At 42.6% G+C, this 13,624-nt stretch overlaps 1 long non-coding RNA gene across 2 annotated transcripts; it reads left to right on the top strand.

The window, feature by feature from the left end:
- Window positions 1-436: 436 nt before the first annotated feature.
- Window positions 437-12,304, top strand: LOC102383577. 2 transcript variants are annotated; one of them, XR_325144.2, is made up of 3 exons: window positions 437-673; window positions 10,270-10,537; window positions 11,942-12,304. It is a non-coding gene; the product is annotated as an uncharacterized LOC102383577 (long non-coding RNA). The 2 variants fall into 2 exon arrangements; XR_001358911.1 differs by lacking the exon at window positions 10,270-10,537 and having other exon boundaries at window positions 441-673.
- The last annotated feature ends 1,320 nt before the right edge of the window (window positions 12,305-13,624 follow it).

The following is a 13,624-nucleotide window of genomic DNA, read 5'->3' as shown; positions in this document are numbered from 1 at the left end:
ATGCCTGCCTTGAGTAAAACAATACAACACAATTCAATTAGGCATAAAATACACCGCTAATGGCCACTTGATTTTTCATGGTTTAAAATGGACAGGCACACTGAGATTTACAGTCCCCCAACCATCCATTTTCCATTTGTTATAAGGGAAACTGAACTTTCTTCTGAGTTGGAAAACTAACTCAGAAATTGTGCTACTATATGCACCAAATAAATACCTGATGATACTAAGCTTCAATTGTTTTCCATATTTTGGAGGTGCACTGTGGGGAGCAGGAGGCCAGAAGTGGGGGGAAGAGGATCAGTCATTGATACAGAAGAAAAACAGCTGACTTGTTGTTTCAGGTAAGTCTCTAGCAATCAATTAATTGCTTGATCAATGCAGCATGATCTAGGCAGCTTAATTGAAGAGAATTAGCACTTAAAGAAGCTCATTTCTCCAGAGGGGGACCACTGTCAGTAAAGTTAACAGCCTTTAGAAATGCAGCTGCCTCATTTGATTCAGGAAGAAAAACAGTGTGAAATCAGATATAAGTACATCACAGATAATTGACATCCAGAGTGATACCCTTCAACAGGAAGTCTTCAGACTGCAATTTCACTGACACCCACAGGCTCTGGTGGTGAGTCTGCCAACATATATATGTTCACATTTGGAGCCTAGCAGTGGGAAGGTATGAATTTTTTATTGTACTATTGCAATGTTGAAGCTGATTCTTCCTGAAAGGAGTAATGCCCTTTTAAAGACTAAAGAAAAATATCCCTGCAGGATTTTTTTAATTATGCTCTTGCGGTAACTACTTGTTAGCCACAGTAGAAAATGAGTTATATTAAATATTGTTTATATTTGAACAGAAGGGTGCACTGAATTGAGATTTCCTCATTTCATTGCCTTGCATTGCAATCTCATTGCCTTCATGTGGGTACCTACCTAGTGCTGTTTAATGATTGTGAAGGTAGACAAAGGCTACAGTGGAACAAGATCTCCAATTGTCTTGGCCTTCTTGCCTTTGAATTAAGTATAATGAAGACTTACAATGACAACAGGAGACAGAAAAGTGGGAGCGGCAGAAGCCACGTGTCATGGACTAGATCAAGACTCCAGAGCCACGCACCCTGGAAGAAAAACACATTCCTAAATTGCAACAGAGTCTCTCAATCCAAATCTGTCCCATCAGCCATCCTCAAACCCACAGATAAGACAATCATTCTCAACTGCTGAAAAACAAAACCTACTGCTATGTGCTCAGGAAGGGAATAAAATAACTGCCCTGAAATCCTAACACCAGCCACATAATACATGCTTACTAGGCCTGTGCAAATAGGTAACTACTTGATTCAGACTCGGATTTGGCTGATTCAGATTCAGCCAATTCGATTCAGAGATTCGAATTGCTTTTATGATTCGATTCAGCTGAATCGATTTGGAAAAGATTCGGCAATTTGGCCATAAGGTATAATGGGGAGTCAATTAAATATCTATACCTTTGCTATTTTTTGGTTGATTTGGATGAACCTTACTGAGATGGTAGCCTTTGCTGAGAGCATGACACTGGCCAAGTTTCAAGCAGATATGTGCAAGGGTTTCTGGGAAACTGCACCTCAAAATCTTGAAAGCAAAATTCATGTCACGTGTGACTGTTAAGCCACAGTGGACTGAAAACTGCAGAGATGGTAGTTCTTGCTGAGGCCAAAAAGCCTGCTATATTTTAAGGAGATAAGTGCAGGGGTTTCTGGGGAAACTGTACCTCAAACTGTTGACAAGCAAAACTCATGACATAGGTGACACTGCGTGTGTGTTAAGGCACAGGGGGGTGAAAACTACAGGCCTGCTAGGGCCTGCTGCAGCCACAAAGTCTGCCAGCTGTCAAGCTGGGATGGCTTATCTTGTGTTTTTATGTTTTATATGTTTATGATGAGGAAGGGGGAAAAAAAAAAAAAAAAAAAGCGAAATAGTTAGAAAAATACCTCTTAGGAAGCTTTCAGGTTGAAAAACCCTGTGTCAGGCTGACGAAGTATGTGCATTTGGTGTGTCTCCTGGTCCTGGAGGGAAGGAATAGTAAAGAAGCCAGAGGCTGGCCTAGCATGCAATGCAGGCAAGAAAGCCAGCTAGTCAGTGAAAATGGAAATGAAGGCGTCATGGGGTGAGAAACAGGCAGTAGGGGGATGTAGCAGCATAGGTAAAAGTGCAGAAATACCTGGGGAGTCGGGATGTCTGGCAGGTCGCAGGGTTTGGTGTCATCACCCCAGCTTGGTGTCATCTGCAGACTTGCTGAGGATACACGCCATACCATCTTCCATGTCATTGATGAAGACATTGAACAAAAGCCAGAAGCAACCCCTGGGATACTCCACTTGATACCAGCTGTCAACTAGACATCGAGCCATTGATTACTACCCTCTGAGCCCAATGATCCAGCCAGTTATCTATCCATCTTACAACTCATTCTTCCAGCTCATACTTCCTTAGCTTGCCTGAGATAATGTTGTAGGAGACCATATCAAAAGCCTTGCTAAAATCAACGTATACCACATCCACTGCTCTCCCTGCATCCACAAAGCCAGTCGTCTCTTCATAGAAGGCAATCAGGTTGGTTGGGCATGACTTGCCCTTGGTGAATCCCTGCTGACTGTTCCTAATCACCTTCTTCTCCTCCAAGTGCTTAGAAATGGAATCCTTTTGGATCTGTTTCACAATGTTTCCAGGGACTGGGGTGAGGCTGACCAGCCTTTTGATCCCTAGATCCTCCTCTTTCTTAAATATGGGTACTATGTTTGCCCTTTTCCGATCATCTGGGATCTCTCCTGATCACCATGAATTTTCAAAGATGATGGCCAGCAGCTCTGCAATCACATCAGTCAACTCCCTCAGCTACCTTGGGTGCATCCCATCTGGCCCTACCGACTATACAGGTTTGAACGTTCTTAGGCTTTGCTGAAAATTAGTTGCATGTTAATGGGTAAGTGCTCTAACCACTAGGCTACTGTGTAGAAGATAGGAGCCAGCTTCTCCCCTGGTAGCCACATATGGAACAAAAACAACTCTAACTCTTTTTGTGAAAAGCCCAATCCTGTTGCTGTTAGGTGTTTTCTGAGCATGCCTAAAATAATGCTTTCCTGTTTCACAGGTGTGTTGTGAAGCTTCACTAGTTAGTTTTATGTGATATCTTGTATCTGCAGGTAACTAGTGAAGCTTCACAACACACCTGTGAAACAGGAAAGCATTATTTTAGGCATGCTCAGAAAACACCTAACAGCAACAATATTATTTCCAATAACTTCAAGAAACAGATACCACCAGCAGTCTAGTCCCCAGAGGTCTGAGAACTTGGATGTGATTCTAGATGCTGTTAGTTACCTATGGTAGTAACAACTCCACAACCATAAAATTCCTTTATTCTCATCATAACTTCAACATCACTTCCCTAATCTGGCTATACCCCAGAGACCAAATAAACAGCTATGACAGAATATAGGTTTGGGGAGGTCCCTTTCAGGTTCATTATTCCTTTTGTTCATGTCACCTATGCCACCTCCGGTCACTTGGACAGAGATGAAAGACAAAGGTGACTTGGCAGGATATAGTATATAGAAGACGACATCAATGCACTGAGATATATTAACCTTGAAAAGTTCACGAAAAATCTCCAACAGCTAAAACATTATTGTCCACTTGGCCATTATGCCGAGCCCTGCTCTAAATAATCTGTGTGCTTTCTTCCAGTTTCAATCCATCTCAACACAGATCTAGTTGTTCTCATCTTTCTAAAAGATCACAAAAGCCTTTGCATTTCCAAACAATTTCATTTTCAATTCAAAGTATATGGCATAGCCCAATGTCCTGGTGGAGGGAGAGACATAGCTGGCATGTAAACCTAGTGTATCCATTTGAGGCAGTCAGTATTGTTTAGAAGCATCTTGTCTAAATTGATTACTGTTCAGTACCGGTATGGCAGTCACACAGTTCCTCCCCTTGCGAAGAGTGTGAGCCTTCATGATGCTGATTACCTTTCCAACTGACGCCAATCAAAGCTGTGATTACCCAGCACTGCTGAAAGTTAGGCCATGCCTGAAGAGGAAGTGCATGTTTTTAATCACATACTTTTTATACTTATTTTATGAAGCTGTATCATGCAAGGAGAGAAAGTAGATCTAACTTGAAATAATGAGGGGCATTGAAACCTAAACACCCTCTAGCTTCCTTTCTGTTGATTAATTTGCAAACAGTAGCCTTAATGCCACAAAGTTTAGACATATACTTGCCAATCAAATGCGAGGGAGATTGACCCTTGTGAACAAATATCTGTTTGGCCTCCAGTTTCCACTGCAAGTCAAAACATGTACCCCACTTCATTTGAAAATCTGCCTTGTTAGAGGTCATTGCACATTTAAACCTGAGATACAGCCTAAAGAAAAGCAAAAACATCTGTTTTTTTGGTAAAAGTCATCTCCGGGTGGAGAAAGCAGTCACCAGTCCGAAATGGTATCAAGCCATTCTGAATCCTCACATTGTACTCAGGAAATATTGAGTCATCCTAGACAAGGCTGTGCAGAGTAACTGTAGGATATGGAGAAAAGGCTCAGATTGTGGCTGGCTGAGCATGTAAATTATTAATGTTAGATGATGAGTAATAATGGTCTCTTCCCTTTTTCTTCTATTCTTTTTCTTTTACCGGTCCCTCATTCCTGCCCTTCCTCCCCTCCTTCCCCAACACGCCTAACCCCTCCCATCATCAAGCAGCAAACAAAAGGCTCAACGAAGTGATAATTAAGGAATGTCAGCTATCCCTGAGTTCATTTCCTTCTATGTGACACCACCATTCAGTGATGCTTTGTCTATACTCGTTGAATCAGGAAATTGTCTGTCTGTGTGTGTATACAGTGTTCCCATCCTGACTAGTGGCTTTGGGTACCACAGTAGTATAGTCATTCTCATTTATTCATTTTCTCCCCAATCCATCTCTTATGCACAATAGAACAACTTCAGTAACTCTGCACCACTGAATAGCAGATGTCCAGAGAGAATGCCCTGATCACCAGGCCATGTGGTTTTGAATCCCATCGGGCAGAGGTGGGAACTGAACTCCAGTGTAGTGCGTTCTGAGGGTGCATTTTAACCACTGCATGTCAATGGTGGACATAGGCAGTCATATCTAGTGGTTAGGCCCAGGGTTGCCAGCAAGTCTGGGGCCAGTTGTCAAGTCAGAGCATGGATGCCAAAAAATAGTCAGAAACTGGCCAGAGTCAAGGAGGCAGAGTGGTGGTCAGGAACCAGCCAAGACTGAGCCAGAGCCAAGAAGCTTCAAGTCCTTCAGAGCCAAGAAACCTCAGGTCAGAGGCTGAGTCATAGTCGGGCATATATCAATGGTCAAAATCCTGACATGGATACCAGGAGTGACAGTAGGGACCAGAATCAAGGCACAGTACCATCATAAAGGCAGCCTAAAACCTCACCAAGACATGCTGCATAGGTAGTTCACCACAAGTTAGCAAACTGGTTTAAAATCTGTGTTTTGGCTGAGGTCAGTTCCATACCAATATAGCAGCCAGTAAGTAATCAGAGGCCTCAAATATGAAATGTGTAACCACTCCTGGGAGTAGACCAAAACCCTGGACTCCCTGATTCCAAGACTACTCACTGGCCATAGAGATATGCTCCTTCTTGCTTGTTCTCCTATTGGTCCCATGGCTCTTGCATTCTCAGCTGCACAGTGGTCCATCTTCAAGAATAGGGGTGGAAGGTGCCCATCCCAAATTGTTTCATAGCCCAGTGTTTGGGACACTCTCCTGTGAGTGTGGTGTAGGCCTCCGTTGTGGTCGAGGACTGAAACAACATGATGACAAGTGCAGACTCTGGACCAAGCATACGCCTAAATTATAATAGTATGTGTTTAAGCTTCCATTTTAGCCATAGTCTAACCAAATATAGTTTTATGACCGATATTTGTGTTGAGCTTTCTTAGATAAGTTGTAAAAACAAAGCCACCTTCTCAGTGAAGACTACAGATAAGGTAAAGGGAAAGGAGGACAGTGTAGAGCACCATTCCATGATAGCCAAGGGAAGGAGATAAGAAATCCTCCCACCTAGAGGGAACCTTCACAAGAACATAAATTCAAACTGACACCTAAGTCGACAAGAAAACTGGTTCAGTTCAATACCAAACGTTTCAGTGAAACAAAGAAAATTGAAGAAAGCCAATCGGAGAACAAATATTAGAATAAGACATCTATAAATCTAGAATATAGGCTTGAGGGAAAATGGGGGAACTCCATAAATTCAAGAAGACCTGTTGCCAGTCTGTGTTCGAGCTGGTGAGAATCTGTATTATGATGTTTTATTTTGTGAGGTAGCTATATGGGCATTGGAATACATATTTATCCGTGTGCTTTTGGGATATGAAAATAAAAGGGCAGTACACTTCTCTCTTGCCTCTTTTTGTTTTTGTTTTTGTTTTTTTTGTTTTGTTTTGTTTTTGACTGGTTGGTGATTTAATTAAGGGAATTGGAACTGTATGTTAATTTTGTGTTTAAAGGATAAGCATTAAGGGCATGCTATGTCATGGGTTTTGTGTTGGGGTTGACGGTGTAGCTTTACTAAGAGGTTACAGTGGATTTGTTTAGGATGGTTTGCATTGGGATGATCCTGCTTCAGGGCAGGGCATTGGACTAGATGACCACTGGAGGTCCCTTTCAGACCTCTGTGATTCTAAGGGGATTGTCACTGTACCTTAATTCTGGGGTAAACTTGCAAAAGTGGTCCTGATCACAGGCAGGCTATAGCTTCTTCTCTGCAGAGGCTGAACAGTAAGGTGCTTTTGGTAACAGTAGGAGATGTACATTTGAATCCTTCCAGATTGGAAAGGCTCTATCACTTGCTTGGGAAATGCTCTAAGCATTAGGCTGCTCTGCAAAAGGTGGACCCAAGAGCCATCATCACCACCATTCAGAAGAGCTCAGAAGAGCACTCTAGGCATATCCCCCACTTAGTGTTCAACTTTATGCTCTAGTTCCTAAACCAAGTTGAGCCAGCTGTCTGAGCTTCAGCGAGGAGTGGATAAGGATATTCAGACACAGAGCTCTGTTTAGTGTTTCCCATCAGCTTGCTCTAAGCAGCTCTCCACTCAGCATCTGGGCTTTCAGCTCTTCAAAGGCACCTATCTCTCTCTCATTGACTGTATAAGGGGCCAAAGTGTCTAAAGTACTTCCTCTTGAACTTCCCTTCTGGGTCCAGGCACCTAATTTTTAAGCATGCTGAAAGCTAAAATGGAGGCACCTACCAAGCCAATCTTGATTTTTGCCCTATGGGTGTAAACGGATGTTATATTTCTTTTGGGAGAAAGTCTTCTGTTCAGGGACCCTCTAGCCTATTGTACCATGTTAAGTACCTGTGAAGTATGAAGATAAAACATGTAGGTCTGCAAGTTAACCATGGATCATTTAACTTAATTGCCAGAGCTGTGTGCACTCCCTGGTCAATAAGCAGCAATGCATTCTGGAAGGGCTAGGTGTGTAAAGGGCTGTGCAGTAGGCCTGTGCAAAGCAGCTAGTATTTGCTTTGGATTCAGATTCGGCCGATTCGGGGGACAGTGATTCGATTCGGTGATTTGAATCACTGTCCTGAATTGATTCAGCCGAATCTGATTTGGAGATTCAGCTGCAGCTGATTCAGCCAAATCTCTGAATCACACAGGCTCCATCCCCTGTCCGCCCCAGCTCCCAGCTCTTGGAGGGAAAAAAAAAAACCCCCACTCAGTGGCTCCTGCCCAGCAGGGATGGGGAGGGAACACTGCTGCCCCGCACTGCCCCATGCCATGTGGGGGGCTTTTCCATGAGCCCCCCGACTGCTGTCCCCCACATAGCTGCCCCACCAGCCCTTTAAAAACAAAAAAACGCTGGCCTCACCGGCTCCTGCCTGGAGGTGGGGAGTGATCCCAAATACCCCATGCTGTGTGGGGGCTCTTCCACAAACCCTCCCAAGGCCACTGCAGCAGCCAGTGAGTGCAGGGTTTTGTTTGGTTGGTTTTTTAAAGGGCGGAGCTGGGACAGGCAAGGCAGCCGTGGGGGGAGTTGGGAAAGTGGGTGGGGTTTAGGGGGCTAATGGCAGAGCCCCCCCATGTAGTGGGGGCAGTGGGGATTGCCCCCCACCCAGCAGCACCTGGTGAGTAGGGCCTTTTTAAACAACTGGGAGCTGGGGTGGATGGGGCAGCCATGCTGGGAGGAGGGCTGGGGGAGCAGGCAGGGGTTGTGGGGGCTGGGGGAGCAGGCAGCCCTCAATGGCTTGCCAAAACTCAGTAAGTGGCCCTCTGCCCAAAATAATTGCCCACCCCTGACCTAAGATCTATGGCAGAGGAAGGATATGAGCATTCCCTCGGGTCTTCTGAGACCAGAGCTATAGGACTGATCACTAAGCCATCCTGTCTGTCCGTATTGAAGGCGTTTTGTATTGAAAGTAAAAGCACTACCACGGCCAGGTCTCTGTATCTGTTTATTTTAGATAACTGGCAAATGTCCAAGGATTCACCTATTTCACTTTCAGTCCATCTTCATCCGCTCTTGCTGCTTTCTCCCTGTTTGTTTTTTCACCTGTTGGATGCACTGGACATGCAACCTGCTTACTAGTGCAGATAGTATAGTAAATAATACATACATTTCAGGGAGGACTCAGTTGCATAATTCACAAAAAAACCCCAAACAATTTTATAGGCATTGCTGTTTAGTATCCCTGACATTTTTAGCAAGTGTAATAAAACACCTTTATAAAGTTAGGGAGAACTGCATGTCAGCTTAAAAAAAAAAAAAAAAAAAAAAAACCAAATGAAAGACACAATTTGTTTTATCTACAATAGATTTCTTTAGTAGATTTCTAATGAAATATAGAGACTGTTTTCCTGTCTAGTAGGCAGGACTAAAAACCAGAAAGGTTCCATATTTTATTCAGCGAGTGAGTAGATTAGAAAATAAGGTACAGGAGAGGAAGGATGAAGAAATCCTCAGTAATTTTTCCCTTTTGCTCAACTTGGGAATACAGGAATACTATCATGCTTGCTACCACTTTAACAGTAAGCAGTTCTCATTTGGCAAGATACCAAAGGCCAGATCACCAGGTGGTGTAATCAGCAGTCCTGCTGATATCAAAAACTATGCTAGTTTATATTAGTTGAAGACTAGACTCGGAGATCTATAGGCCAGAGCAGGACAATTCATCGATTCATAGAAATTAGGGCTGGTCGGGACCTTGGGACCCCAACTCAAGACAGGATTCTCCCCATCTAAATCATCTCGGCCAATTTGACACGTACCACTTTTGATTACTGCTTAAAAGCACGAGAGAGGCAAACCACCTTTCCTCCCAAATGGTTCCCTAGACCGTGATCACATTCAGTGCTATGGCACGGTTCCTGTAAAGCAGCCTCTCTTTCTTCTTCCAGACACATTTTTGAGGCTGCATTTTCACATCCACAACGGACCTGCAGGCAGAAATCTGAGGCTTTCACTTCTAATAGCCTTTCCCAGCAGAAATCAGTCTTTGTCGCCCTTTTTTCTTTTTTTTTTTTTCAAATGGTCCCTTTGCCAGGAGAGTTGGCACAAAGGCACACACCAAAGCTCTTCTGGAGGAAACAAAAATGTCACTTAGAGCTAATTTTCTCTGTTATTAGACATTTGTATGGAAAACATACCTCCGCTTTGTCATTCGGATGTACTTCTGCATTTGCAACCTTCATGCCACAGGGCTGCTGCCACAGAGGAACAGGCAGTGATGTGGGCTCTCCAAGGGCTGCTCTTGGTACCCCATTTGCTCCCCTACACCTGGGGGCAGGGCTGCAAAGCCCTGAGGGTAGGGAGCCTTTCCACCACCCCTCCTGTTCCCTAGATATCGTACAGGACATGGGGCTGCACTGGACTTCTAGGGCTGGGTAGGGACTATGCAGGGCTGCCCCTGCTGTGGCAAAGATTTGTGAAAGGGGGTGGGTCACACTGGCACCCTCCTTCCCTTTCCCCCCCCTTCCCCTTCCCCCCCCCCCCCATAGTCACACCTGGGGATAGTACCTAGCTTGCCTAGGCTTAGTTACACTGCTAAGGTTTAGTTCTTTTCCTAAGCTACATTTGTTTGAGCAGAAAGAAAATCTCCAAATATGAATCAAGTATAACTAAAGCAGTGTCTTCCTGAGTCTGCAGGAAGTCTGGACCACACTGCTGCTACCATAGTCATGGCCAGATGTCTTTTCTACCCACCTGGACTGAGTTGATTCAGAAATTATTCGCTTTTCAGCTTTTGATGATGCCTGGAAAACCTCAACGCTCCCTAAATCCCACTTAAAGCAATTCATTTATATGAAGTGCATTTATCTGTCCACAATCGTTATCAAGGAGGATAGCATCAGAGGCTTTCTCGACCATTCACTCTTGGAGTATTACCATAACATCATTTGAGGTACAAATGTCTTAAAGCATCATTCACTAGAAGATAAATGAAGCCCATGGAAAAGCAGAAAACCTAACAAAGAGTCCTTCCTCACAAAGCAAATTCACACTTCAAGGTAAAAATAAATAGCAGTTGTTTAAGACCATTATGAAAGGTGCTGGTCTTAAGTTGCAACAAGAGAAATATGGGCTGGATATTAGGAAGAACTTTCTAACTATATAAGGGGCCTGGTGTTACAGATTACCCGGTAAAGTTGTAGAGTTTCCATCCCTGGAAGTTTTTAAGAGCAGGTTAGATAGACATTTGGTGAAAATGGTTTGAATAGGGATGATCCTGCCTGAAGCAGGTTGAAGGCAAAGTAGAGACCTTATAGTCTCTGATCCAATTAGTCTAAGTGACCTCTTGAGTATAGTGATAATTGGGTTCAATAAACACAGGCAGACATGAATGAGAAGAACTAAACAACAACCTTTAATTGTGGAGCAGCAGGCAAACTTTTCTCTGCAGACCCTCTGTCTTCCTCTAACTAACAAGCTACTCCCTAACTCAGGGACTGACTCCCAGTTCCTAACTTCCTCAGTCTCCAGTGCCAGGGAGCTTCTTGAAATTATATTTCTATCACTACACTGAGGACTTTTCCAGCCCATTTTTAATACAATTGTACAACTTGCATCACAGGCATTTTCTAAGCTGAATGACTACCTTTTGTCTTAGCAATTTATCTGCATTTCATATGTACTCTGATAGGTATTCACTTTATTTTATGCTTGCATTTTTCCCTCTCCCGTAAGAAAGATGGGTTATTTTTAGGAGCTATCCACTGAAGTTGCACTGAAAGAACCACATTAATTTTACTTTACATATTACTGTCTTACATTATTTCCATGACATTCCAGGCAAACCTGGTTTGATTTTTTTTTTTTTTAAGGGTTTATTTTAAAAGAAAACAGATTTTTGTACTAAATTAAATGCACTTGAGTTAAAATAAAAAATCATTACATAAATGGTCCGTGCCCTACATACTTAAGGGACAGTCTTCTCCCTTATGCTCTATCCTGATCCCTAAGGTCAGCCAAGAGCAACCCCCTGCAAGTAGCATCTGCATGCCAAGTTTATTTGGCAAAAATACATGGGAGGTTGTTCTCAGTAGACGCTTCTCAGCTCTGGAAGTCTCTGTCCTCTGTGGCCCATCTGAACCCTGGACATTACCCAGAAGCAATGTATGACCATTCCTGGGGGCAGGTTTTGGCTGGACTGGTTAAGTTTTTTGGCTGCTGTCTGAGAAGTTTATTATAGTCTATTTAATTTAATATACATCTTGCTTTTAGAGTAAACTGCCCTAAGCCTTTTCTGGGGAGGGCAGCATAGAAATCTATTGAATGAATGAATGAATATTGAATTTGAAATTATGAGTGATTGATTATTAAATTCTAAATTTACTAGAAATGACTAAAATCCTTTAATTTAATTTTAAAATAATAGCCAAGTGCTGACTTTTTTCTTTCTTTCTTTTTTATAGAAAGTCACACCACTGAATGGGTGGAAGTTCCTGGCTAAACATCCGGAACCAATTTGCTGAGTTTGCCAAATCAGGTTTTGACAGCAGTGGCCTCTTCTATAGACAGAAAATTATTTTCTTCAGTTCAGTTTAATCAACTAGCTCAGTTCAAGGACTCATTCAAAACTGAGAAGCCAATGGGAAATTCAAAAAACAGGAAGGCTTGTTTTCCTCCTCTTTTTTTATGGATAAAAATCAGTTGTAAGGACATAAGCTCTACTCCTTCTAGAATACTGAACGACATGGAGACCTGAAATGATTGGTTCAGTTGACTAAAAATGACACTTCATTTGATTAATAAATCGGCTAGTTTAAAATATGAAATATGCTTTGATTAACTATCCAGTACATTTAAAGCTAGTTTTATTAAGATTTTTTTTTTTAATGCTCTACTTTTGCTTTTTAAATGGAATGCTAATTTCCATCCAAGCACAGCTAGACACAAATCGTAACCAAGGCATTACACATTATCCAAAAGCAGGGAAAAAAGATAACTCATTCATAGTTTTCTAATATAAGAAGACAAAAATTAAGGCTATGACTAAAAGCATAATTGCTTAAAAGAATAGCTATTGCTTATCTTTCTGGTTAGCATAAATACTACTGAGTTTAGTGAAAACTCTGTTTACTCAACGTGCTGTTATGGTTATCAATCACTGAGTGCACCTATATGTGCAATTAATGTGGAGCGATTAAATTCCAGCACATATCACATCACAGTTTATTGCTCTCAGGCTGGCAAGGGCTGCTCCCACTCGGCTCAAAGTGCTGCAGAGGGGCTGGTGGGGCATGAGGGTGCTTCAGTGCCAGGTTAGCTGGCAGGCAGTCCCCCAAACTGAAGCACCCTCATGCTCCAACCAGCCAGGGCAGTGCTTATACTTGCAGTACTGAAGAGTAAAAAAAACTCCACAGCAGGAGAGCACTTGTGTTTACAATTTACAAGCACTATCCTTCTGCTGAGTTAATGAGTTTACTCCAGTCTAATAGTCTAATGTAGACAGGAAACGTCTTGTGTACATGCACCCACAGAGAATAAAACCTTTCACTAAGAAAAGATACAGAAACAAAAAAAATATTAAAATTGATCATTTTTAAATCTAGGAAACCTGGATTTCATTGTGATTCAAACTGCTGGAAAGAAGGAGATGGAGTTGCTACTGTTGTCACATGGTTTTTGTAGAACAGCAGTAGTGAGAATACCTGCCTGCTAAGGGGGAGACCTGGGTTATATCCCCACCCACAACCTAAAGGGATTCTAATCCACATCTTTCACCTCCCTGGAGCATGCCCTAGCCGTAAGTCTATAAAATAGTCTGAGTCAAAGCACTCTTCGCTGCTCCTGTTGTTGCCCACATTTCTGCAAAAGCCATTGATGGGGCTGCTCATGTTAGTGTGAATAAATGGTGTAAAATCAGACTTATTATTATCATCAGATAGGACACATCACCAGTAATCAAAGAACCATAGACTAAGACTGAATGGGACTTCATTCCCGTGCCCCAAGGTGGGAATAATTATTTCTAACCCAATCCTGAAAAATGCTGATCTAGCTTTTCTTAAAAACCTCCAAGGATGGAGACTCCACAGCCTCCCTTAACTCTTCTAACAGTCAGGAAAATTTTCCTCATATTAAACCAAAATCCC

The sequence above is a fragment of the Alligator sinensis genome, unplaced genomic scaffold (assembly GCF_000455745.1).
Source record: "Alligator sinensis unplaced genomic scaffold, ASM45574v1 scaffold1028_1, whole genome shotgun sequence".
In the NCBI taxonomy this organism is placed as follows: Eukaryota; Metazoa; Chordata; order Crocodylia; family Alligatoridae; genus Alligator; species Alligator sinensis.
The sequence above is the reverse complement of the archived record's forward strand: the minus strand, read 5'-3'. Positions and strand labels throughout refer to the sequence as shown.